The sequence below is a fragment of the Manis pentadactyla genome, chromosome 13 (assembly GCF_030020395.1).
Source record: "Manis pentadactyla isolate mManPen7 chromosome 13, mManPen7.hap1, whole genome shotgun sequence".
Lineage (NCBI taxonomy): Eukaryota > Metazoa > Chordata > Mammalia > Pholidota > Manidae > Manis > Manis pentadactyla.
In genome coordinates, this window is record NC_080031.1 from 38,568,970 (window position 1) to 38,594,283 (window position 25,314).

At 43.6% G+C, this 25,314-nt stretch overlaps 1 long non-coding RNA gene across 2 annotated transcripts in view; it reads right to left on the minus strand.

Annotated features, from left to right (window-relative positions):
- Window positions 1–3,788: 3,788 nt before the first annotated feature.
- Window positions 3,789–25,314, minus strand: part of LOC118917669 (uncharacterized) — a 35,934-nt gene continuing 14,408 nt past the window's right edge. The window contains exons 1-4 of one of the 2 annotated variants that reach the window (XR_005026876.2): window positions 15,132–15,583; window positions 11,868–12,018; window positions 11,225–11,317; window positions 3,789–3,978 (exon numbers count right to left, since the gene is read on the minus strand). This is a non-coding gene — a long non-coding RNA (uncharacterized LOC118917669). Of the gene's footprint in view, window positions 3,979–11,224; window positions 11,318–11,867; window positions 12,019–15,131; window positions 15,584–25,314 lie in introns of those variants that run through there. The other variant, XR_008993226.1, reaches the window with a different exon arrangement.

A 25,314-nucleotide genomic window follows, 5' to 3' on the forward strand; every position in this document is an offset into this window, starting at 1 on the left:
TAAAGTAACAGCATAGCTTATAATGGCACAGTAACTACAAAAATATAAAAAGATTCAACTAACCAATTAAAAAATACAGATTCCTGGATTGAATTTCAATTCTAAAAAAGATCCAGCAATATATGTCTCTTAGCAATATGTGTCTCTTAAAAACAGCAGCAACAACAACAAAAAAAAACAGGTAGTTTGCAAATAAAAGACTGATAGAATTCTTGATTTAAAACTAGATGAGGTCTCTACAAGAACAGTGTAGGCTTATTCGTAAACATAGATTCAAAAATCCTAAATAAAATCTTTGTTTTCTGAATTCAGTGGTGTACTAAGAAATAATACATGATGATGATATAATAATAACATATAATGAAGTAGGATTTATCCCAGAAATGCGAGAATAGTTTTCTTGGAAACATTATCAGCAAAATTCGCCACATTAATAGATTGTAGGAGAAAATTATGAAATTATCTCAAACAGAGTCTAAACACTTGATAAAGCCCAATGTCTATTTGTAATTTTAAGAAGTAACTCTTAGAAAATTAGAACTACAAGGAAATTTTCTTTGCTTGGTGAAGTTTATATACCAAAGTTTATATACCAAAAATCTACAGATAATGGAGAAATTGTAGATAAATTTCCTTTAAAAACAAGTCGTCCTATTGCATCTACGTGATTAATTTCCAAAGATTTTTGTCCCCAACAATTTTCAGAAACACATATTCAACAACAAATAAATAAATACTTAGATTACATCATGTAACTGTACCTACTATTGTTCTAGGCTTTAGGGTGCAGCAATGAACAAAACAAATTGTTAGCAACATATAGCAAGATATTTGGTGTTGCGTAGACAAAAAAATCCATATGACCTTGCAATGAACGATTTCTCATCAATGCAGATATGGATTAACTAGATCATAGAAAAATTGATGGTCTACAAGTTGAATAACTCCTAGACTATAACAATTGTCTATGGCCCAGAAACTCAGAGCAATTTGTAGTCACATAACTAGAGAAAGATTTTTTGACCTTGAAGGTGGGGTGGGAGGGAGGAGAGGTCACAAGTGTTTTAAAGGGAGGTGCTGTGTATACATATATACATTTTCCTTAGTAAACAGTCCATAGAATTCACGAGAATTCCAAGGTTAAGGGTTATTGTTTATTTTAGTAAAACACTATAATATCAAACTTTTAAATATATGAAACATAAATTGCCTAAGTGTAGCTAGAATAATAATGGACCCCCAAGTGATAAGGGTAGTCCGTGGGCATAATATCAAACTCCATTGCTGCCTACAGGCAATGTCTCATGTTTCCTTTCACACTGAGTCAGCCACCCTGTTTTGTCATTCTGCTAGCAAATGATTATCATTTCATTCTTCTGTAGAATTTGTCCCTGAGCAAGGCAGCAGGGCATACTGAAGAGGTTATTTAGAGTCAGAAGCCTGTTTTCAAATCCATTGCACTGTTAGTAGCCTTCAGTAAGTTGTTTAAGCTCTCCTAGTTTTAGTTTCCACCTCTTCCAAATCAAAATAATAATAATAATGATTGTTACTGCAATGATTAAATCAGTAGCCTAGTATAGAGTCCTCTACATACACTGATTTTCATTGATTCTGATCATACATAACTGAATTCCTTTTCATGTTTTTGTTCTCAAAATTCATACACACTAGGAAACCCTTCAAGCTTCACCAATTTCTATTTTTTTCAAGAGAAAAGCAGGTTCTGCCATCCCTGCCAAAGAAACGGTGGGATTCAGACCATATCTCATCATTCCCACTTCCTAGCCAACATCTGCATATATGGCTGACAGTTTACATGGCGGGTCCTTATCTAGGAATGGCCTTTAAATCTTTATTGTGCCTTAAATAATTAGATGTTATGATTAAGAACAATTAAAAAGGAAATCAAATTCTTTCTGATCAAACAAAAATTTCATAGACACAAGTCAGAGAGGCCTGTATGAGTGCCAGTGTTTCTAACCTAGGGTTTTATCACATGTAACAGCCTGGTCTCTACGGCAGGCTGGAAGATGCCCAACTTTATGGCTATCTCTGAAGGCCCTCTGTTGCTAGACAGATGGCCTATAGTCATACTGACATCATACTGACTGTTGACAGTTTTCAACACAGGCAGCTGGTAAGTGCCCATTCCCCCATTTTGCAGGGAGAAAACCAGGGCCAGGTGGCCTTAACTGCAATTTATGGCCCAAGACTGCCATAATTAATCCAGGAAGATAGTCAAGAAAACCTAGTGGTTATTACCTTTGATTCTTCTGTTACCCTAGAGCTTTGGAAAAAAGCCTTTGAAAGAGAAAAGTTCTACAGTCTATTCTATCCACTATGTGGTCCTTCCAAGGCAAAGGGATATTTTTTTCCTTACTGCTGCTTGGCACCATACACTGAATAATAGGCTCAATTTGATAGCTTCATCTTTGTGCCACCAACAGCACCTACTTCCACAGTCTGCATAGTTGATGGCCACTTTCAGGAAATATCTTCCATGATACATCCACAAATGCCTATTGAACACTAACTCTGTGCTCGGAATTACACTAGGTATTAGGGATACCAAGGTAAGGAAACACAGTCCCGATGCGCAAGCATTATCACTGGTATGAAAAACCTGATTTTTTAAAATAATGGAGAGTCTCATAAGAATTCTTAGAGAGTAGTTCCCATCAATATTATGTGGGATTATTGTTATAAAGAAATATTTATGGGCTCCACCCCCAGAAAACCTGGCTTAGTAGGTCCAGAGTGGTCCACTACTTGTGGACTGTTTTTGTTTGTTTTGTTTTTTTAATTCAGGTAACATCACTTTGGGATTTAGGAAGCACCAACCAAGGCAATCAAAAACTAGTCCTTCCTGAGGCTCAGGACCCCCTGCTGGCAGCCTCTACCCTCACTGTCCCACTAAGCAGAGCCCTGCCTCCATTCTTCCAGGAAGGATCCCATTTGGCGAGACTTCGCACATGCACGCTGAACCTTGCCTGGGATGGCTGCATCGCATCTGGTTGGAGACTTCCTCAACATTCCCAGCTCAAGTCACTCCCAGAGCACATCTTATGAATCACCGTCTCCCCTCTTTGCCTTCCTGGGCCAAAAGCCAAGCATTCCCCACATGAATGTGGTGAGAGAGAGGCTCTCTGCCAAGCTCCAGATCTCAGGGGGAAGCTGTCTTTCACAGTTAGTGTGCTCTTCTCTGTGGGCTTTATTGAAGATGTCATCTGTCAGCTCATGGAAGTTCCTTTCTGTTCCTAGTGTGCACCATGCCTGGATGTTGTATTTGTTCTATTCTTCTCCTGCATCTATTAAGATAGTCATATAGTTTTTCTTAACCTTTAATATGGTGAATTTATTCATTTTTAAAATTAAAAAAATGAATCCTTCCATGTTACTCAAGATCTCTTTTTCCTATCTATCCTCTTTCAGCTCTTATTTATTGAAATGCCCCTAGAAAGCCTTAATTAAGAAGAAAAACAAAAATCTCTAACTTAAGTGTAGCATGGAAGATCCATTGTTTAGTGAAGCACATGACCACCATTTCCCAAACGCAGGAGGGAACTTGCACCATGAATGCTCTGCACCCACAGACACCTTTCCTGCAGTTCCCCCACCAAGGAATAGTGATCAGGTGACCCTATGCCCTCGCACCCATTCTGCGTGCCTGTGACTCAGACCTCACAGTCTTCCTGCTTCTCTGTGTAGTATTAAAGGGCCTCCAAGTGACCAGAGCCCCTGAAAAAACAAATTCTTTTATTTGAAATCAGAGATGCTGTTGGCCCAAGTTCCCCTTGAGCTAACTGCTCAAAGGAGTAAAGTGAGGGGAGTTTGTCCAGTGATTGAGATGATGTTTGTCAATCATCTTTCCTTCTGAAAATGCACGAAGAGCCTCTTCCTCTTCCTCTTCCTGAAACACCAAATCCTCCAGTGACTCAGGATACTCACCAGATATAGTTCATGATTTGTGCCCAAACACTATGGAAATAGGAATTACAATAAAGCCAAAGTTCATTTCCTTGTGAATCAAAGGTTTAGTTTACTACAGAAAGGAAAAGGCACCAGCCTGTCAGGACAAGTCTGTCTGTGTCCATGCAACACTGTCACATGGCTTTCCGTCATGACGGAGCTGTGGGCAGGTGGCTATGCTGCATATTTCAAACTGCCACATCTCTAATTTGGTGAGAAAGTGGCTTGAATGAAGATGGAAAGAGATAGAAATAGAGATGTAAGTGGAGAAAGAAGAAAAAGAGGAAAAGTGGAAGAAAAGGAGAAAGATAACTTAAAAGCTAGACATCTTGAAGGTCCAAAGGAAAAAATTTTGTCTCCAAAGACAAAGCAGTGAATTCAATCATGCAGTAACTCTATGTGAGTTATGTGCTCACAGTAACACCAAGGAGAAACTAGTGAATGAATTAAGCTAGCTAAGCCTGTCCTCAGTGAACCCAGAAACAAAGTCAGATACGGACAGCCAGTCAATACCTAGGTATCCATGAACCCCTGGTCCAGGCAAACGCTTATGAAGCATGCAATGCCTAGCACATAGTAAAGATTCTATAAATGATAGTCATTATTTGGTGTTATTATTTTTATTAACATGAAATACTATAATTTTTTTTATTTGAAAGTTTTGAGTTGTCTCTATCATTGTCTATAGGAGCAAATACAAAAACAATAACAGAAGTAGGGTAAGAAATGTAACAGTCACACAATTAAATACAAATTGATTGGCATAAGTACATTTTCCTAAAAAACAAATCTCCCATAGCTAATGGGTCTCACAAATAGATACAGTCACACCATGAAAAAAAGGAGTGGGGGGAGGGGATGGTGATCAGGCAGCTCCAGGAGCTCCACGCATATCTTCCAGTTCACGAAACAAGCCAATGATAGCCAAGATTCTGCACATCACTCTATGCCAGGAACCGTTCTAAATACTTTCCACATATCATTTCATTTAATCCTCATAACAATGCTTTGAAGTATTAGTCTCATTTTACAGATGAGGCAACAGACAGAATGAGGTTAATAGCTAAACACACAGCTCATAAGAGCCAAGGATCCAATCTAGGCAATCTGATTCCACAGCTCTTTTTTTTTCCTTTTTTTAATTGAAAAATAATTGACATATAATATTAGTTTCAGGTATGCAACACAATGATTTGATATATGTATATATTGCAAAATTATCACTATAGTAAATCTAGTTAAAATGTACCACACACAGTAACAAATTTTTTTCCTATGATGACATCTCTTATCACTATATAATTCTACCACCACAAGACAGTAAAGTCCCAGACAACAAGTCATTCATCCATCCATCCCTCTATCTATCCATTTATCTCTCCATTCATTCAGCAAATATTTGTTGACTATCATTCTACTGTCATCCAATCGTATTGGGTACTGAGGATATAGCAGTGAACAAGAAGAGTAAGGTCCCTGACTACATAGAGCTTAATTCTAGTGGGAGTGGAGGGGAGGTAGAGGGAAACAGCCAGCACATGTATCTTCACACCAGAAAAAGGAAAGCCATGGATCAGAAAGTGTTTCCCCAAGCAAACATCTTGAGGCCTCCAGACTTGTATTTCCACAGGACACATTCAGGAAAAATTTCTAAAAACCCAGCTAAGGGATACAGTTAAAAATAATCAATATCTGGCATTAAACCCAGATATTCAACATTCAGCAAACATCAACTGAACACCAGCCACTGCCTCCCAGTGGCAAAGTAGAAACTGAAATCAAGGAGGCCCAAGTTCACTCAGCTAGCAGGAAGTGGGACCGACACTGTGGTGGGCTTTCCACTCTTTCACAGGTGCCTAGGAGGGTTTAACCAGGGGATGCTGAGCCCAGAAGCAAAATGTCTGATAGGACCCAAGCATCCTTGCCTTCTTTCTTTCTCCAAAAGCTGCCAGTCCCACTTTTACAGTCTAGAACACAACTTGGACTACTTATCTCTTTGAAACAAGGTGGTTATTTTGCACCAGGGAAGTAGCCTTCACAGGCGGATGCAAGTGAAGACATGCATCTTCAGATTGCTAAGCAGTCCCAGCCCTACCTCCCCTCGAGTGTGGATTGCCCATTGTATACATGACACTAACTTGTGGAAAGCAGAAACTTTGGCAGATGGCCTCTTCTGGTGGAAGAAGCATATGTTCCTTAGCAAAGCATCTAAGGGTTTCTTTTAGGTCCAGTATATTTGACATTATGCCTGTCATAGAATATGTGCTCAATAAAGTCTCATGGATCTGTTAATCACTGGTTCTTTATTCTTTGTCAGAGGGTGAGAAAACCATGTAGGCATCAGCTGCACGCATTGTTGGGTTGGGAAAACCCTCAAAGTTAAGTGCAGACATTAAGCCCCAGGGACCTCATTCAGCATACTAATTGATGAGTAAAATGGCTACAGTTGCCAAAATAGACTCAAACTCATTCTGTTAAGTCTTGAGTCTTAAGCCAACACACACATTTTCTGTTGCTTTGAATATTTTGTAGGCTTTGAAATATATGCCAGATTTGTCTTGGGAAATGTCATGTGAATCCCACGGAGAAGAGCTTTGTCAAATGTCACACAGAAATCTTACTCTTTTTTTCTTCTTTCAGCCACTGGATTCATATTCCGTAGAACTCGGACATTTGCAGGCCAGGATTCCTTTCTCCTGACCATCCTATAGGTGTGCATCTTCAGTAGAGTTGTGTCTAAGGCTTCTGCTATTTCTAAGGATCATAAACATCCTGGTCCTTCATTTTGTTCCATTTGGGAAGCATAGATAATAGGGAGCCATTGGAGATTTTTAAGTGAGGAGCAACAAGGTTGGAATTATGCTCCCTTAAATGTGGTTTTGGCAACAGTAGAGAGATATATTGGAGGTAGGAGAAAGGGGAGGTAGAGAGACGGCCTTTCTAACAACTGTTCTAGCAAGAATTAATGAGGTTTAACCTTGCAATTAGAGGGCTAAACATAAGCGATCTCAAGCCGCCCAGTTGTCACTGTGCCCTCTTTGTGTTCTCGGACTCTGTCACATGGCAGGCACTCGAGAAATGTTTGTTGGATTAATGAAAAGTGAATGAATCTGGAGTGATCCCTCCATTTTAAAGATGAGGAAACCAGGATCCAAGAGGTGAAATCACTCACCTATGGTCATCTAGGTAGGCAAGGGCACAGGTGGGCTGGAGCATAGCCATCTGACTCCCTGTTCCAGTGGTTTTCAGACTTTATCATGCAAGAGAATCATGACTTCCAAAGTTTCTGACTTGGTAGATCCAAGATGGGTCCAGAGAATTTGCATTTCTACCAAGTTAGGGACTTGCAGCTGTCCCGGGAATCACATTTGAGAACCCTGCTTCTCCAGTTTTCCCTCCATAACACCTAGCTGTCTTGTTCATAAAACAGGCCCCAGCCTGGCTCTTTCATCCCTTAGTGCTTGGCTCTGAGCTTTTGGGGAATAGGCATCCCAGCCTATTCCAGCCTGTGTAACAGTGGTGAGCTTGGTGTTTGAGAGCCCAGGCTTATAAGCGAAGGTCTGGGTTTGATCCTGCCTCCATCACCCTTGGGCAAGTTACTTACCTTCTCTGGATACACATATTATAAAATTTTGTAAGGCTTAGATCAATTAATATATGTAAAACACTACAACAGTCCCTGGCAAATAGTAAGCATCTAAAAGGGATAGTTGTTACTATTACGATGCCATGGATGGGCTTGCACCTGGCCCCAGGGAGAGTCCTGCAGTCCTGCCTGGAGCACAGAGAGGCGTGGGCACATGCAACAGAGTGATGATAGATACTATCATCATGTAGTCACCTACGTTCATAAACATACATGCTGGTGAGTACAAAGATGGCTAGAACAACAGAGACCACTGTCGGCTGATGTCATCTAGATCTCCCCCAAGCCTCCTCCTAGTCCACTGCTATCATAGAACTCTCTCTCCTGTTAGTTCTCTGGGCCAGGGAACCAGTTAACTAAATCACAGCTCTAGGTGACAAGGGATCACATAATCTAATCAAGGTAGGCATTATGCTCCTCCCATCTGTCAGTGGCTATGAAAGCAGCTTAGACTGATTAGATCAACCAGAGAAAATGGCAGACATCAACCATTTGAACCCCTGCCCCTGCTCAGCCCTCCAAATGCCCTCAGGCAGCCTCAGCAGCTGCCTGGGCCTCTCAGTCCATAGGGATGCCTGAGAAGTACACGCTGAAACCAGGCAGTAGCTGAGTGTGGGTCTCTGGGATGTTGGCCACCCAGAGAACAGTATATTTGGAGGTCTTCTTTAACCCCAAAGTTTGATGAACCATCAGACTCATTAGAAAATTTCCTCAATAGTCACTCTCATCTCTGGGGAACAGCTGGCCAGAGACTACAGAAAGAAGCCATGAGGGATGGCTCCCACATTCATAAAGTAAAACCAGAGGGTCTAAAGCCTAGCTCGGAAACGAAATGCTCTAGGAGGGAAGGATGACTGACCAAGTGACTTGACACATCTCCCAGTGGACAGCTTTCTCCAAGCTTGAACTGGACACTTGCCTCAGTGACACTCAGCACAGGCAAGACAGGCTGATGCCTTCTAGAAGTGTCCACAGCAAAAAATCCTTCTAGGATGGGATATATCCAGGTTCAATTCCTGGCTCTACCACTTAAAACTGTGTTACCTTAAACAGGTCACTTAACACTTTAAGTGTCTCAGTTTCCCCATCTGTAAAACAGAGAAAATAATTCCTTCCCAAGCTATAGTAGGGACCAAATCACATCCTGAATGAAAAGGAGCACCACAAGGCTGGCAACAGTAGATGCCCAACAAAGGTTGGCCGTACAATACTAAACACTCTGCAAGAAAGACTACAGTAGCAATGAGCCCAGAGAACCCCAGGCATGGCAGCGAAGCCAAGCCAGCAAAGTCTGGCTTTGGGAACTTGCCAGAACTAGCTCGTTCCAGTGGTTCACAAGTCCTGCCTTTCCAGAAACAATATTCAAATTTATGCCAGATGTGTGGCCCACCTCCACTGCCTCCTTATTTCTACTGTTCATATCCACAGGAGCCCACCCTAACTCCCTCCTGAGGTATCTGTGCCCATCTCCAGGCCTGCTCTGAAAGGCAGGCCTATTCCCCAAGTGACTGACACCAGGAATGCTGGGGTCTTATGATACAGTCACTCCCACCCACCAATATACAGTTACACCTGTGTTACGTATACAGCTATAACTGAATATATAACATATATATGTATAACATATATAGTTTATATCACCAATATACAGTTACATCTGTGTGGGCCCAAGAGTCTTAGGACAGTGGGAGAGACCAGGCACACACATAAAATCATTCATCCCACACAGATATCAGTGAAAACCTATGAGGTATACTGTTCCCATTAGACCTCTCCCCCTTAAAAGCTGTTTCCTTAGCTCTTAGTTCCCCCAGCTCAGCAAGTATCTCCTGGATAGTGAAGCCATGAGGTGGCTAAGTCTCCCTTCCCAGGCTGGGATGGGTGTGGGGAGCCCTCGGACACAAGCAGGAAGTAAGGAAGAAGTTGGGCAGCCCATGTGGGCTGGGGCAGGCTTCCCAGCAACTGCTCTTGCCATCCTCAAGGTGCTCAGGGTTCGCTGCAGGTGCGGCGAGGAGCTGTGCCAGGGGAGGCTGGCTGGGACCCTGTGGCTTCCTGCCTGGGCAAACACGCCTCCGCAGCCCCCACTGAGCCCCCCAGGCAGCACTCAGCCCATTGTTCATGCTCCTGCCAGCAGCACTCTGGCTCTTGCGACCCCGGCACAGCCTTGCCTGGTCTGCACATGCTGAGCAGGTTCTGGGGCTCAGCATGCCACCCTGGTGGGTTCCACAGAGTTGGGGTGCTCAATAAGTACCTTCCCTACATTCCTTTAAGAAGGGACCAAAACAGCATGTTGTGAAAAGGCCTAATTGACAAAGATTTCAAGGGATTTCATTAGATCCTTTTTTTTTTAGTGAATTATTAAGCAGATCCTCAAACTATACAACTGATGAGGACCAATTGCATTGAAAACAGAGTGGGGTCCATAGGCTGTCTTTGGATCTACCTGCTCCTCTGGCTTCCCTGGCCCTCAGTCCAGACAGTGCCGCAGCACCACCAGGGGCACACAGGGCTGGAAGCGCTCTGCCCCATGGAGCTCCCCTTGGCACCCACCAAGCAGACAGTGTCTTCCTGCTGACTCTGAGACACGCTGGCCCCACCCCGTCCTCTCACACAGCCTCTCATCCTGGCCTGCAGAGGCGCACCGGTCTTCTCTCAGACTGACCCTGACCTGACTGTTGTTGCAGGCCCGCGTCAGTCCCCCTGACCTGCAGTCTCTTCCCCACCCCCTGCCCAGAGTGATGCTAGGTGGCCACCAAATAGCAACTTGTACCTGGGACTGAGGGCAAGTCAGAGCCAAATGTACCACTCAGAGCAGCTGAACCCCTGCACGAGAGCAGATTGTCTCAGTGCTAAGAGGCAAAGAGCTGGGGCTTCTGGTGGGTGTGACTTTGGAAATGACCCCTTCTGTTAGATTTAACTTCTAAACTGCCTTGACACTGGGTGATGTCCTGAGCCAGAGCACACTGATTTCCGGGGTGACCAGCCAGTCATGAGAAGCCCACTGACTCCCTGTGGCAGTGCCTGGGTTCTCTCCACCCTCTCAGGCCTCTTTCAAGTGAACCCCACCTGTCTTTCCACCAGGTCCACCCATGTGCCTCTATTCTGCTGCAGCTCTGATAGGTGTGGCAGGAAAGTGACCACCAATTAAGATGGAGGCATTTACTACTCCCTTATTTTTTGCCAAAAGCTAGTGTGCTTTTGTATTATGTCTGAGGTTCAGTTTACTTTCTCTAAAAATCAAGACAAATTGAAACCACAAATGTGGGTCCCACTGCTCACACCATCCCCTCTACTGCACTGTCCCCACTAGGCTTGTCTATCTACCCCCAGGATCCTTCAAAGACTTGCTCAAGACCTACATCTTCCATGAAACTACTTCTACTACTCCTTTTAGAGTATGTATGATTGCATCCTTACTTTTTGATACTTAATCAAAATTATTTGTTTGAATTTTTCAACTACATTTAAATGTTTTTATTTCCATAATTCAATTGTTAGTTTCTTATGAGCAAGGGCCGAGCCCTCCTGGAATTTCCCATGGTGTCCAACAATGTGTTTTATATTGCACTTTGCAAATGGCTAATGTTCAATTCTTATTAGTTGACTTACTCATACCATTAAGTATTCCACATGTCAAATGCATATATATTCTTTGAAGATAGCTGCTGAGGATCTTCTTCATCCAAAGAAAGAAAATTAGGGCTGAAAAAGAACATAAGAGGAAATATACATTTTAATCGCATAATTTCCTAATTCATTTCATATTTTTCCTAAGCAAACATTTACAAGTCTAATCTGTATAACAGACACCTCCTGTCTCCCAGTACCTACTCTCACCTCCTCTAATCCACTTTCTAAAATGCAGCCAAGAGATTTATTTTTTCATGCAAATCTGTCATATTCTTCCACTGCTTTAAACCCCTCTGTAGCTTCCAGTTGCCCTTAGGCCCTGGTCCAAATCCTTCATCTAACTTCCTAGGCCTTCAGGGATCTGGACTTGCTGGCCTTCTAAGCTCATTTTCTACCACATCCCTACACTCCAGGATCCTAAATAGTTGGCTTGTCATTCCTGAAACATCCACACCAGGCTCTCGCCCTCTGTCTCTCCTCCAGGCCTTCACATAAGCTCTTCCTCTATCTAGAGTGTTCTTTTTCCTAATCTTTCCTTCCCTCCCCTGCATCCTTTCACCTGGCTGATTCCTGTTCAACTTTAGTTTTCAGCTTAAACATCACTTACCCAGCGAAGACTTACCTGAACCCCAGAACTAAGATCCAAGTAACTGCCAGGTGCTCACACAGCATCCTTGCGATGTTTCCCCTTCTTTATCCATTCCTCACCTGTCTGTTTTCTCTCCCAGATTTTGAGGTTAGGGACAATGTCCCTTTTGTTCATCGGCATATCCCTGGTACCAAAAATCATGCTATTGAATAGAATCGAATGTCCCCACATTTCAGCCAAATGTTCAGTGTTAGATGAAAGAGATCTATGGCCAAATGCTTCAGGCCATGAAAGCACTGCCCTTCAAGTGAGTGCTTTGGGATCACTGTTTTGAGATTAAGTTTACAAATGAAGAAACACTGTGCAAGAGAGGTACATGGCCTTGAATTCAGTCTAGCTTAGTTTAACCAATCGATTTGTTTCTTACCCCTACCACAACTTTATTCTCTGCCTCTGTCCTGTCTTGCTTGTGATCTGTGGCTTGTGGAGCATGAGAGGAAGGAAGGGGGATGGATAGTCATGACCACCAACATAACCACCACCAACTACTACTACCCAGTATGTGATTGCCACTTTAAGTAAAACTGTCCATCCTATTGGAGGAAACACTTCTAACATTGCTGATGGTCTGTGAATCTGAGACAGCTTCACTTGATTGACAAGTAACCAGAGATGGCTATATGTGTTCACAGGCACGCCAACATTTATGGAATGTGGTTGCATACCGCGTTCGCCCCTTGTGGCGGTGACGACAGCGATACGTACACAGACCTGGTTCACTTCAGTTGTTTATTGTTGCTCGGAAGGCCGGGAGAAGGTGAGTGAGAAGGAGCAACAGCTGGAGGGAGCGAGTGAGAGGATGAATGAGAGGAGAGAAAGAGAGAGAGAGAGAGAGAGAGAGAGAGTGAGAATGCTTCTCTTTCCTGCTTATGCCTTATATAAAGGAAGCTGGCCTATGGTGATCAAGATCATGCGTGACCTTTAAGCTGATTGGTAGCATGCCCTCTGCACAAGCTGAGCACGAGCGCAGAAGCATGGGGCAAGCCTATAGGAGCAACTTCCTTATGCTAATGCCACCAAACCAGGCAGGGTGGCGCCCAGGAAGCATGCGCCATCTTAGGGCATTGGTCAACTAGAGTGGAAGGGCGGTGTTCAGCCATAGTGGGACTCAGCCTCGGCCGTAGGCCGGCCCCTACAGTTGCAGAGGGAACCCCTGCCCTCCACCCACACTCCCTCCACTCCTAACTAAAGTGTTCAAGTTTAGACATTGGTCCCTTTGCTTAAAGCAGTGGTTCTCAAACTTCAGTGTGTACCATCAGAATTACCTGGAAGGCTTAATAAAACAGATTTTTGGGCCCCACCACCAGAGTTTCTGATTCAGGAGATTTGCTTCAGGCTCCAAAATTTGCATTCCTAAGTCCTCAGGCAATGGGGATGCTGCTGGTCCGGGGACCACACACTAAGGACCTCTGGCTTAAATAGGAATGTGTGTTTCCAGCCCTAGCTGTGCGTGGGAATCACCGGAGGAGCTTTTTAACATTATAGACTTTGAGTGGGGCCTGGGCTTCTGTATTTATAAGTGTTCCTCAAGCGACACTGAAGCATGGCCAGGCTGAGAACCTTGTGTGAGTGTTTATCCCTGTGGAAAGGCAATGATCCTTCTAAAAAGCTAAAACTTTTATGTGGAATCAGTTATTTACATGCTAGTAGGAATGAGTTCCTGAGATTTCCTGAGATATTTTAATGGAGGGAAATGGAGAAAATAATAAAGACCCTAGGCCAAGGGGGACATGTGGATGACACACAACTTAGAGAGGTAAACTGAGGCAGCAAAAACTATCTTTACTCACTTCACCAAGGGGATCATGCAGCCTGTGAAAGTCCTTTGCAGGAGAGCCCTGGACCCAATTGCAGCCACTTCTTTGCAAACTCTCACTGACTTTGGCTTTGCTTCTCGGTTTCACCAACTGGCCAAGACTCTCAGAATGGGCAATTTGAAAAGCCCAGCTGATCAGATACTCTGGCTGAAACCCTGAGTACCGCCTAGTTTCTGGCTGGGGACTGCCCTGCCCCAACCTCTCCTGCACTGTGTTGTCTGGGGCGATGGTGGACAACACCTCCCTGAGGAGCTGATTGTTGGTGGCCTCCTTCTGCATAGGAGTTGAGTGGGACTGTAAATGTCACTTCTTTTACTGGGAGCAAATTACATATCTCACTAGTTAAGCATATTCCATCAGATGTCTATCTCACTGCCTTTTAACCCCAGCCAAAGTGAGAGGCAGGGGCACTTTTCCAGTTTCTTCTCCAAATGCAAGCTTTTGAGCTCTTACTGCTTTTTAAGGTAAGACCTCTTAGTCCTTTCATGGCTTTAAGCTGTCTCAGTGTTCTAAGATAATTTCTCTTATTGTTCCTGAGACAGCAGTCTCTGAAAATAAACTCCAAATTCAAAAGAGTTTCCACTTTCAAATCACAGCATCTTCATTCCAGGTAGAGCCTGGCTAAACCGGGAATGAGGCTTCCAGGCTACAGTTGAGGCTGGTGGGACTGGGGAACAGGGAAGTGGCTGCAGGATACAGGGTCCTCTTGCCTCCAGGGTGGCAGATGTGAGCTGGGTCAGAGTGGGACATTTCCCTTAATCCTGTGTTGTTCTAAATATGGCCCAGATATAGGCCTTATTCCTAATCTGCAGAAAGGAATGGAAAGCCCTGCTCTATGGGAAGAGCTGGGATGGGGTCAGGAGGAGATAGAACAGATTCTCTCAGTTGCTGGGGAGGTCGGACAGGAATTTACAGGGAAAGAGCCCTGAGAAGCAAGAGGCCGGGTTCCCTGTGACTGCCTTGATGACCTCAGAAAAGCAGTACCTCTTCTCTGGACCTCCGTTTCCTCATCTGTGAAGTGAGGAGGCCAAACCAAACGCCCTTCATCCCACGCAGGCACGATGCGCTGTGAGTCCACAGCCATGTGCACTGGACTCTTCCTGGGACACTCACTCTAAAATACAATGAGCAGTTGCCAAAACTGCATTAAACTGAAGAAAGAAAAGATATTTTATTTGTAGCACTGAAGTTAATTTACAAGCAACAAGAACTTCAGAATGGAGAACTTCTCCAATGAAAACACTCCTCTCTCCCTGATAAAAGTTCATGTTGAATGATGAAGGATTTCCTAAACAAAGCACTACACCAACAGATTAGATTTTTGAACTTTAATATAGCCAACTTCAACATCACTTAAAGGAGAAATTATACTATGATCTCTTCATCCCCAAGACAGGACATACAGGTGAGGAAAACTCACAAAGAAAGCAAGTCTTCCTCCAGGTGGTAGTTGAATTCCCCTCCATTTGAGTGCAGACTCAGTGTCCAGCTTCTAACATGCAGATCATATAAAGGGAAATAAAATAACTACAGTGGAGAGACCTGAAGACACCCCCTTAACTAAGCAACCAAGGTCAACGTGACCAGTGAGAAGTGGCACTGGCCCCAGGTACCCGTGACATGATGCGATGAGAAGGACACTCCACCTCTGCGCCATCCTTCCTCCAAAACCCGTAACTCCTCTCTGACACAGGGAAGCATCACCAGGCAACCCAAACTTGGGGTCATGCCCCAACACACCTGATCAGTACTCTTCAAAAGTGTCAATGTCATAAAAAACAGAGAAAGACTGAATGTCACAGATGAGAGGAGACTAAGAAGATATGATAACTAAATGCAATAGGGTACCCTAGAATTGGATCCTGGAAAAGAAAAAAAGATGTTAATGGAAAAACTGGTGAAATCCTGTAAAGGCTGTAACCTGGTTAATAGTATTGTACCAATGTTAAACTACTGGTTTTGATAAATGTACCATAGTTACAGTAAGATCATAACATAAGGGGAAGCTAGGCTCTGTACTTTATTTTGCAAACCTTCTATAAAGCTAAGATTATCTCAAAGGAAAAGCTAAAAGAAAAAAATAAACTTAGACTGTACATGGTGTGGACAAAGTCATTAATGCTGAAAATGTGTCAAGTAGTAATAAATATGGCATTTTCTTTGGATGTAAGATATGTCTTTTCAGATGTAAGATTTAAGTTTTGTATGTCATTAAACCTGAATTAACTGTCAAAAATCTTTGTCTCAATATTTATTAAACTATACTCTAATTTGTATGAGAGATTTCCTATCTTGTTCATCACTGAATCCCTATCACCCAACTCAACACAGAAAGTATGTGTTGAATGAATGGCTGGATGAATGAATGATGCTATTCTGGACTTTGCGCAAGTATCAGTTTAGATAAACTAAACCCTGAATTCTTGGAACATACAATCAAAGAAGACATATTTATATATAAATATATTTATTTTTATTATGTATTACTTGTATATAAACCTGAGAAATCTAAGATTTATTTATAAAATATGCATACATAAATATATATATTCTATATGTATGTAGAATATACATACATATATATATAAAATATATATTCACTCATATATATAATCAAATAGAGCAAAATAAAAATATTAAACCAATCTGAGGAAAAGTGAATTTATGCCAGTAGGAATTTTTTCCCATTTTGTTCACTGCTGTATTCTCAGCACCTTGAATACACTTGGCATTAGGTGCCACTAAATAAATACTTGTTCAGTGAATGAATGGACCAAGCCTCCTGTGCAAGCCAAGGGGATGCCCTCTGGCCCCTTTCAGGTGAGTGTGTAGGAAGAGGGGGATTGCTCAGAGAAGCCGCTGGTGTCCTAGCCTCGAGGCAGGTTGGCATGTGCTGTGTTTGTGCTAAATGTTCCCCTGAGATACTTTGAGATCCTCCCACTCTGTCATTTATAGCTTTTCAGAATCCACATTGTGCACAAAGGTCTGACTGTGTTTTTATCCAAGGATAAAAAAAAAAGAAATACATCGGAAATGTCTTCACACACTCGTTTCCACACTGTAATTTGTGTTGACTTGCTGAAGAAATTCAACGGAACTGAACATCCCCTCACAGAGTGGAACTTTACATGAGAGCCCAGAGCAGAACTTTCAGAATGAGTCTCTGTACTCTTCTTAATTACCAAATAAACATCTCTCCAGAGAAGTGCTGTTCTTTGGGGGCCCAAGTAGTATTTACGTCCATCTTCCTATGAGCTCCTAACTAGGATGTGACTCTAGACACGGCACAGGTAATTTCTCTACTTCAGAAACCCTCAAAGCATAGCCACAGGTTATAAAGATGAAACACAATTATGTACATAGAAATATGGCTGTAAAGCCAAAGGTAATTAACTCTGTGCTTTTCCTGCTGCAGAACCCCAACCTCAAATATTTCTGTTGTTCTCTCCCAGGCACTCCCATTATTAGGGACTAAAATTGAAATGAAGCATCTTCTCTTTACCATGACACTGTAATTAATGGGAAAAAGGGATTTTAGTGGACTAAGATCTCTTTTACCTGCATTGTTATTCATGGGAAAGTGGTGAGAACTCAGTAAAAAGAATCTCTCTCTGGGGTGCACCCACCAGCCACCAAGGAGGCCCCATCAGGAGCATCCAGAGGTCCCTCCAGCCAGAGCTGCCAGCCCTCCTCTTCCACCGCAGGGACTGAGACTGTCCAGCATTCATTCTCAGCAAGTCAGTCCCTTATCTCTGAAAACTTGAATAAAGATATTATCTGAGTAGGGTGACAAATTAAGCCATTGTCACACTGGGGAGAGCATGGTGTTTATCAGATCATTTACCACTCATTTAAAATGTCCTAAGGGAGCTGGACGTGGGAGGCACGGTGAGATGATGATGACTGGGGAGGTGAAGAATATGATGGTGCCCATGCCGCTAACGATGAAGGTGCAAATGCTCATGGTGAGGGTGATGCAAGAACGTGGGAGCAGAGCTAGTACCAGCAGAAAATCACCGTTATAGTGAGATATACCGGTCACTGTGATCAGCACTCTGTATTGACTATTTCGGTCCCTCCTCACATTCATTCTTATATATCCATCTTCCAGATGAGAAAAACTAAAGCTGAAAGAGATTAACTCACTCAGCTAGGTGAGAAAGCCCACCGAAGATTTAAGATGATAGATGCAACTTAAATCTCCAGAGTTGGGAAGCAGTTTCAAGATCCCTGGGGAAGTAAAAACTCAACAGGAAGGGAGTAGAGGGCAGGGAATCTTCTGACCTAACCTCTTGGCCTCAAGTCCACTCTGCTCACACCACTGTGAGTTAATTCTCAGGGGTGACATACCTGAAACTGGCTCCCTACCACCGCTATGAAGGGTGCATGTGAGAGGACAAAGACACAGCTCGGCGATACGGCGTGTATGTAAAAGAACGTTAAATGTTCTTTTACATGGAATTTTCTTTTCTTCCCTGGAAGGAAGGACAGGTCACCATGTCCTTACAGAAACTTAAAACTTTGAGAAAAAAACTAGGAGATCAATGAGACACAAATTCATCTGCCATAGTTGCCCTGTCAATATTGAACAATTTCATGTGTTATCGAACTCTTACATACTGGTATTATCTCGTCATGTCAATATATTTTTTCAGCTGTTTGATCTCTCCTGGTAGACCGCTCACTGTTTGTGGATGGAGACCATAATCCTGCTTCTTTTACACATCATGCCCCCATGACCCTGCACAGTACTGGGCATGGGGTGGGTACCTGATGAGTACCAGAGAACTTGTTTATTCAGACACCTCCACTGTAGTCAGGTCAGCTGCTGGGGACTCTAATGGACAGTGAGGTGTCAGAACAGTGAGAATCTAGACAGTTTGGAGTGATTATCCAACCTCCCTATAAAAACAAAGATGACCCTCTTAATATTTTTCTGCAAGCATCAGGAAAGTTTTAAGCTCCATAGTAGACTCCAGACACTTCTCCAAAAGTTTCAGCTCAGTGTAAAGAATGGTCCGATTTCCCCAGGGCCAAGGAGCTCCCTGGTTCCAGGACGTGGAGGATCACCTGTGAAGGTGGAAGCAGGCATGCTTTATAAATGCACATGCTAATATTTCATCTCAGTGACAGGGTGGTTGGGCACAGACTTAAAGCCAGGTTCCCTGTGTTTAACGCCCCTGTGCTACTCACTAGCTCTGTGACTGGATGATATACTTAACCTCTCTGTGCCTCAGTTTTTCATCTCTAACATGGATATAATAACTATTTTTATTATTTATCTCATAAGATTGTTGTGCAGATATATACAAAGCACTTAGAAGAGTTCCTCAAATATGACAAATGCTGTATATATGTTAGATGTTATTATTGCTATTATTTTTATTTATTATTAAAACATTCTGCAGATATAAGGTATCTTTATGACTTCACAATGTATGATGCTTCATTTTCTCCCAATTCATGAGGCAGATTTTATTATTAGTCCTCATTTCAGATGAGAGGAAAATTAAGCTCAGAAGACTTAAGTGACTTGCTAACCAGTCGATGCTCATTTCATTACACCATTCTCATCTTCTGAGGTAGGTGGGTGCAGAGAGCAATCTTCAGATGGTGGTCAAGTCCTGCCAAGCCTAGAGTGTGGCAGGGACAGGTGCCTCAGCAAGGCCCTGCTAGCCTGAATAGGCTGTTTCCTTAAAGAGCACCTTAAGGAGTATCTCCCTTTCTTGCCTGAGCACCACGTGATCAGGTCCATGCTTGTGCCCAACATCTTACCTCTGCCCACCCCTCAAATACAGTGCCTAACTGCAAACTGAGCCTCTGTTTTTCTTATTCTAATTAGTTCAGTGGTCATTTTGTCCCATTACAGTATGTCTTGTATACTCTAAGTGCTTTTCCCTAGGGGAAAAATAATCTGCCATGTGCTGCTAGGCTCAGATGTAGCCTATCTAGTTGGGCCAGAAATGAGTAGGTGGCCAGGTCTTTGGGAACTGGACACTGGCTGTGGGCACCTGGGCACCCTCCCTCCTTGGACTATTAGCTACTGACGGCATCTGCTTTGCACAAGCGTTCCTAGACCACTGTAAACCTGGACAAGGTTCTGGGGAGGTTCTGAGGATGAATTGGACATGGGTAATGCATGGTGAGACCCACACCTCAGGGGTGGATGCAAAGCCCTCATACAGAGACTCTAGTACCTAAGCCAGCCAACCTTGTTTCAAATCTTGCTCTTCCACTTACTAACTTCATATCCTCAAGCAAGTTGCTAACTTCTCTGTGCCTCAGTTTCTCATCTATAAAATTTGAATAACAATTATACCTACCTTGTCAGGATTCAAGAGTACATATAAAGCTCATACAGCAATATCTGCACAGGTAGACATTTAATAAAAAGTAATTATCATTATTATCATCATATTATATTATACATTTTATATACTATTAAACATAGTATATACTGTATATAGCATACAGTACATACAGGAAATATAGTTATACCATATAAGTATATACTATACATATATAGCAAATTATTATACATATATGTACTAGTATTAAAATGCTATATATTATTTTTGGAATGTTCTGTACTAACACCAAAGAAAGCGTGATTATTTCTGACAAGGTGAGTTGGAGAAAAATGTAATTATAAAACAGTGTAACAGTCACTATTTGCTGTGGGCTCAAAATATGCTAAGCCTTTCATAAGCATTATCTAAAATAATCCTCACAAAACACTATGAGTGGATAATCTTTGACACATTTTGAATGAGTTAGCTGTCCTCAGAGAAGGTAAATAACTTGCACAACAGCCTGTGGCAGGGCCAGAATTTGCACCAGTTTGTACTAGCTCCAGAGCACAAATTCTTACTCCTCGGAACACTTGACTTTTGATGCAGATGAGAAGGGCAGGACAAGCGGACTGTGTCCTGATTAGGATGGGGAGGGGCACGGAGGCCTCTACAGCCAGGAAACAGCTCTGGGGCAAAAGAACTTCAGGGCAAGTGGAAGAATGCTGAAGCTCCCTCCGCGCTGCACAGTACCCCCTGTGCCGGCACCAAGCTCATCTCATACTGAGCCTTCCCCATCCTAGGCCTCCAACCTCATGTTGCAGCCCAGATGCAAGTCCTGGGGGACAAGTGGAAATGGCTGTGCAGAGTCACCAGAGCTGGGGCCACACCTGACAGATGGGTAGTAGGAAACAGGAAGCCATCCCCTCTCCTCTTCTCTCTCTTACATTTGCCCACTTCCTTTTGTCTCTTGGTTGGTGAGACACCAATCACCATGACCTAGGCAGAGTCCCACAGACCTGACTCCCGGGCCCTGGGGTAGATTCTTTGAGGAAGAGGCCGCTATAGCACCTCAGGGAATGCTCCCAGCATGAGTGAAGGAAGGAGTAGGCTCACTGTTGGGGACACCAGCAGCTTCCAGCAATTGGCCAGATGCAGCCTGCCTCCTCCTGAAACTGTCTTCAGCATCCCACCTCCACCATCCAAGACAAGATTTCAGACAAATAGGGGATGCTGCACAGCTTGGGCATACTCAGCACAAACACAGCACCTCTGCTTTCATTCATTTCTGCCTGAGGCTGACAGGTGCAAAGAAACCCAGGGCAACCTGGATATTCTTCCCTTACCAGGACACGGGAGATAATAAAACAGGAGCCAATGAAGCCATCTTCAGAGCAACCCAAGTAAGCATTATGCATGCATTCATTTATCCAAAAAACATGTTGAGATATTCTGTGCCAGGCACTAGGCAGAGATAGAAATCAATGAAATGCCTTGTTGGAATAATTAAATGAGTTAATATTTGTGAAGTCCTTTAGAAAAGGGCTTGGCAGATGATAAGAACCACATAAATGTCATTTATTGTTGCTGTTGTTATTTTATAAAATGCCTCAGAGTGTAGAGTGTAGTGAGGGAGGCTTTTGAATAAGCAAACATAAGACAAGGGCATTGCTTCGGTTGTGACTGCAATGCTCAAAGCCCACTTTGTACTGTGAAGGTTACATGGTGCATCAGTGGACTGTTCGGGTTTACAGGCACAGAGTTGGGAAGGACAAATTCTCTTTCAGTTCAACCTGTCTTGGAACTACTTGATTTTAGAATACAAGAAACATGTACTCTACACTCTAAAGTTTACTGTCCATTGTATTTGATTCAATTTGTTCTAAATTTCTTTCTTTCTAGCTTAAAATGTGTCTCATAACTCAAGTATTCCAGTGTAATAGGATAATTTTATGGTAAGTTTAGCACTTGAACATCAACAGTTTTTCTGCTGGTGGTGATGATGATTATACCCATCTCACTTTTAAAAAGGATGTGAGGCATTTTATAAAATAACAACAGCAACAATAAATGACATTTATGTGGTTCTTATCATCTACCAAGCCCTTTTCTAAAGGACTTCACAAATATTAACTCATTTAATTCTCCCAAAAAGCATATGAGGAAGGTACTTCATGGGAGAGAAAACTGATTCCCAGGAGGTTAAGTGACTCACCCAAGTTCACTCAGATAGAAAATGGCAATAAAGATAGTCAAACAAAAAAACAAAATCTTTAATAACCAAGTCATAAAAGAAAGATGGCAAGTTGGAGAAACTAACTTGGTAAGAAAGCACAGGGAGAAAATGCTGCTAAAACTCACCACAAACTTAACTATAAGCTTCCTAACAGCCCAGGGGAAAAGACAATTGGGATGAGTTTTAGCCAAAGATGACCTCTGGCAAATTGTTAAGAGAACTTTGTGAGATCAAGCCAGAAACGTTAAGGAGGATAGTCAGTGTGAGCAATGCCACTCTGGAAGGCAAACAGAAAGAAGCGTAGTCTGAGGCCGAAAGGGAAAGGAGATCAAGACGCTAAAAAAATCAGCAACAGGGAAGGGTAGGTGTGAGCAGGTATGATCATTATCTCGTAGGAAGATACAACCAGGACCTAGAAGGATGACGCAGGAGGTTCCAAACACAGAGAAGGTAAAAGTCAGTGTAAACTGCAGAAACACAGCAGGGTCAGCACCTGAGAAAATAATGGAAAGGCAGGATTATGATCATAAGACAGTACCTTGCTATTCACAAACTGTGGTCCTTGGACCAGAAGCATCTGCATCAATGGGGAACTTGCCAGAAATGTAGAATTTCAGGCCCTACCCAGTTATACTGAGCCAGAATCTGCATTTTTAACAAGATTCTCAGGTGATTTGAATGTATATGTAAGTTTGGAAGGCCCTTTTAGCATAGACCTTAGTGAATTTCCACATAGCAATAGCTTCTGGACACACACTAGCTGCCTAACACTCACAATCCCTCTTGATCCTCACCATTATCATAACAATAAAGATAACCTTTTTGTACCCACTTTACAGGGGTGGAAATTGAGGCCCACAGTTACAGTCACACACCTAATGAGTAGCAGAGCTTGGATTTGTTCCCAAACCAATTTGCTTCAAATTCAATGCCTTTCTTTTGATAACTCAGTGGGAATCCATCTTAGGGACTGAGAAAAGAGTGTTCTGGCCAAGACAATAGCAGGGAAGCTGCTGCTGGCATCCACTCTGTATCAAAGTGTGCACAGTGAGCAGTGGAGGAAGGGCCCTGCACTGGGGTGGGAGGAAGGGCAGGTGTGAGCAGGTGTGATCATTATCTTGTAGGAAGATACAACCAAGACCTCCTGAGAGTGTGGCAAAGGTGGTCCTGAACCCATTTCAGAAAATAAGTTCTGACGTTAGCACAGGGGACACATCGTGGTGGCTCCAGCCAGGACATGCTGCCCTGTTCTGAACAGCCCCCACCCTTCTCCAGCTCACCCAGCTGCAGCAGCATGTTATCCTCTTGTTTTGTTGATTTGGTGAAATGTCAGTGTGGGAGCAAACTGAGTGAATGTGTCTCATTTGCCAATTAGTCATGTGTCACCTGTAACCGCCCTTGTGTGTGATTTATGTGAGTGTGTGTGTTATATGCTATTTCATTTTTCCTTTATTTGTAGTTGGTCTCCCTACTCAATTTTTACTAAGCTCCATGGGGGCTGGGACTGTCCTATACTTAACTGGATTCCCCAGAGCAAAGGCGGACACACAGCGTGTGTTCATCAAGCTTTGGGTGATGGAGGGCCTCTCCTAGAGAGCGAAAACAGCCCAGCCTCTCCCTGGTCCTTGAGGCCCCTCCTGGGAGACCAGCAGGTGGAGGTGATGAGTCCTGATGGCTAAGTGGGTCCACCTGCATGGGGGGCTTGCCAGTCCCTTCCGTGCCCAGCCTCCCCATGGGGGCCTAGGGATTCCCTGTCACCCCTTACCTCCCCCTTTCATCTCCGTGGGAAATGGCAACTTCACCGCATGTGGGTGTGCAGTGTGAAGGCACTGCGTGGTGTTCTAGTCCAGGCAGCTGTTTGGCTGGGTTGTTTTCCTGCCCCTTCCTGAGGAGATAAGATCTGGACAGGCGTGTGGTTCTCGCCCACCGACCCTCAAAGGCAGCAAGCACAGCACGTTCCCATTTCTCAGGCGCCTCATCAGAACCACACCCCATTTCAACAGCTGAGAGATTAGAGATCAGATCACTTGAAAGCAGCAGCAGAGAAAAATGCAGCTTCCCAGAGCCCAGAGCAAGAGCAGTGCCTCCAAGCTCCCCTTTCTTCTCGGCAGGACTCCAGGCAAAACCGATTTGCATGACCTGCCAACTAGGTACCTCACAGAGGGAGACTCAAGCCTGGGGTTGCCAGAGACGCTGCCACCTCCCCCAGCACTGGCGGGGAGGACACGGGTGCCTAGAGGTCTGACTCTGCAAGCCTCTGGGGGCCCTGTGGGGAGGGTAGAAGGCTAATCTGGAAAGACAGTGAAATAAAAGTCATACATTCTTAAGAGAGAGAAGCAGCTAAAAACAATAAATGGCTATGTGCACAAACCCTGCTGGCTAACTGGATGTGAAATGGGGTTCCCGTTGCAAGATGCCCTGTGATGTATACCAACTTCCCTGGAATCCAGACGGAAGCAGAGGTGGTAACCGCCTGCCTGGCCCAAGCAGAGTGCAGAGTTGGTCCTGCTCAGCAACACCCTGCGACTAGTTGGCTGACTGCTAGCATGTTCTGCCAGTCTGTGAGGAGCGACCCCAGGCTCTGAGCGTCCCCTCTTCCGCCGAGGCGCCTCCTCTTTCATTCCCCCTCAGACTCCCTTGTTGTATAAGCAGTCACTCTGTCGCTGATGTTTACTGAAAAATCAGAGTGTAAGAGACAGCACTGTGTAGGTGGCTTGCAAGGATACAGGTCCAAAGAATTAGAAATGTTTGCCTTTAATTGAAAAAGAACCATGCCCTCTGACTTAAGGTCCCCGTGGTCAGGCTGAGAGGCGAGAGAGAGGGGTTGGGATTCCTTACGTATCTCGTTCACAATGGCGGCTGTTCAAAAGGGAGGTTGGGATGGCTTGTATCTCCATATGACCTCTCTGTATGGTATTCTTGTGATTACCATTAGAATAATCACATTCTTGTGATCAAAAAGCTGACCACAAGCTTCCCAAGACACGTGCACATGGAGCACATAGGAGAACCTGGCTCCACGGCCGTCTCCCTGGTCACAGAGCCGGAAGGCACAGACGTGGCAGTCCTGGCAGCTG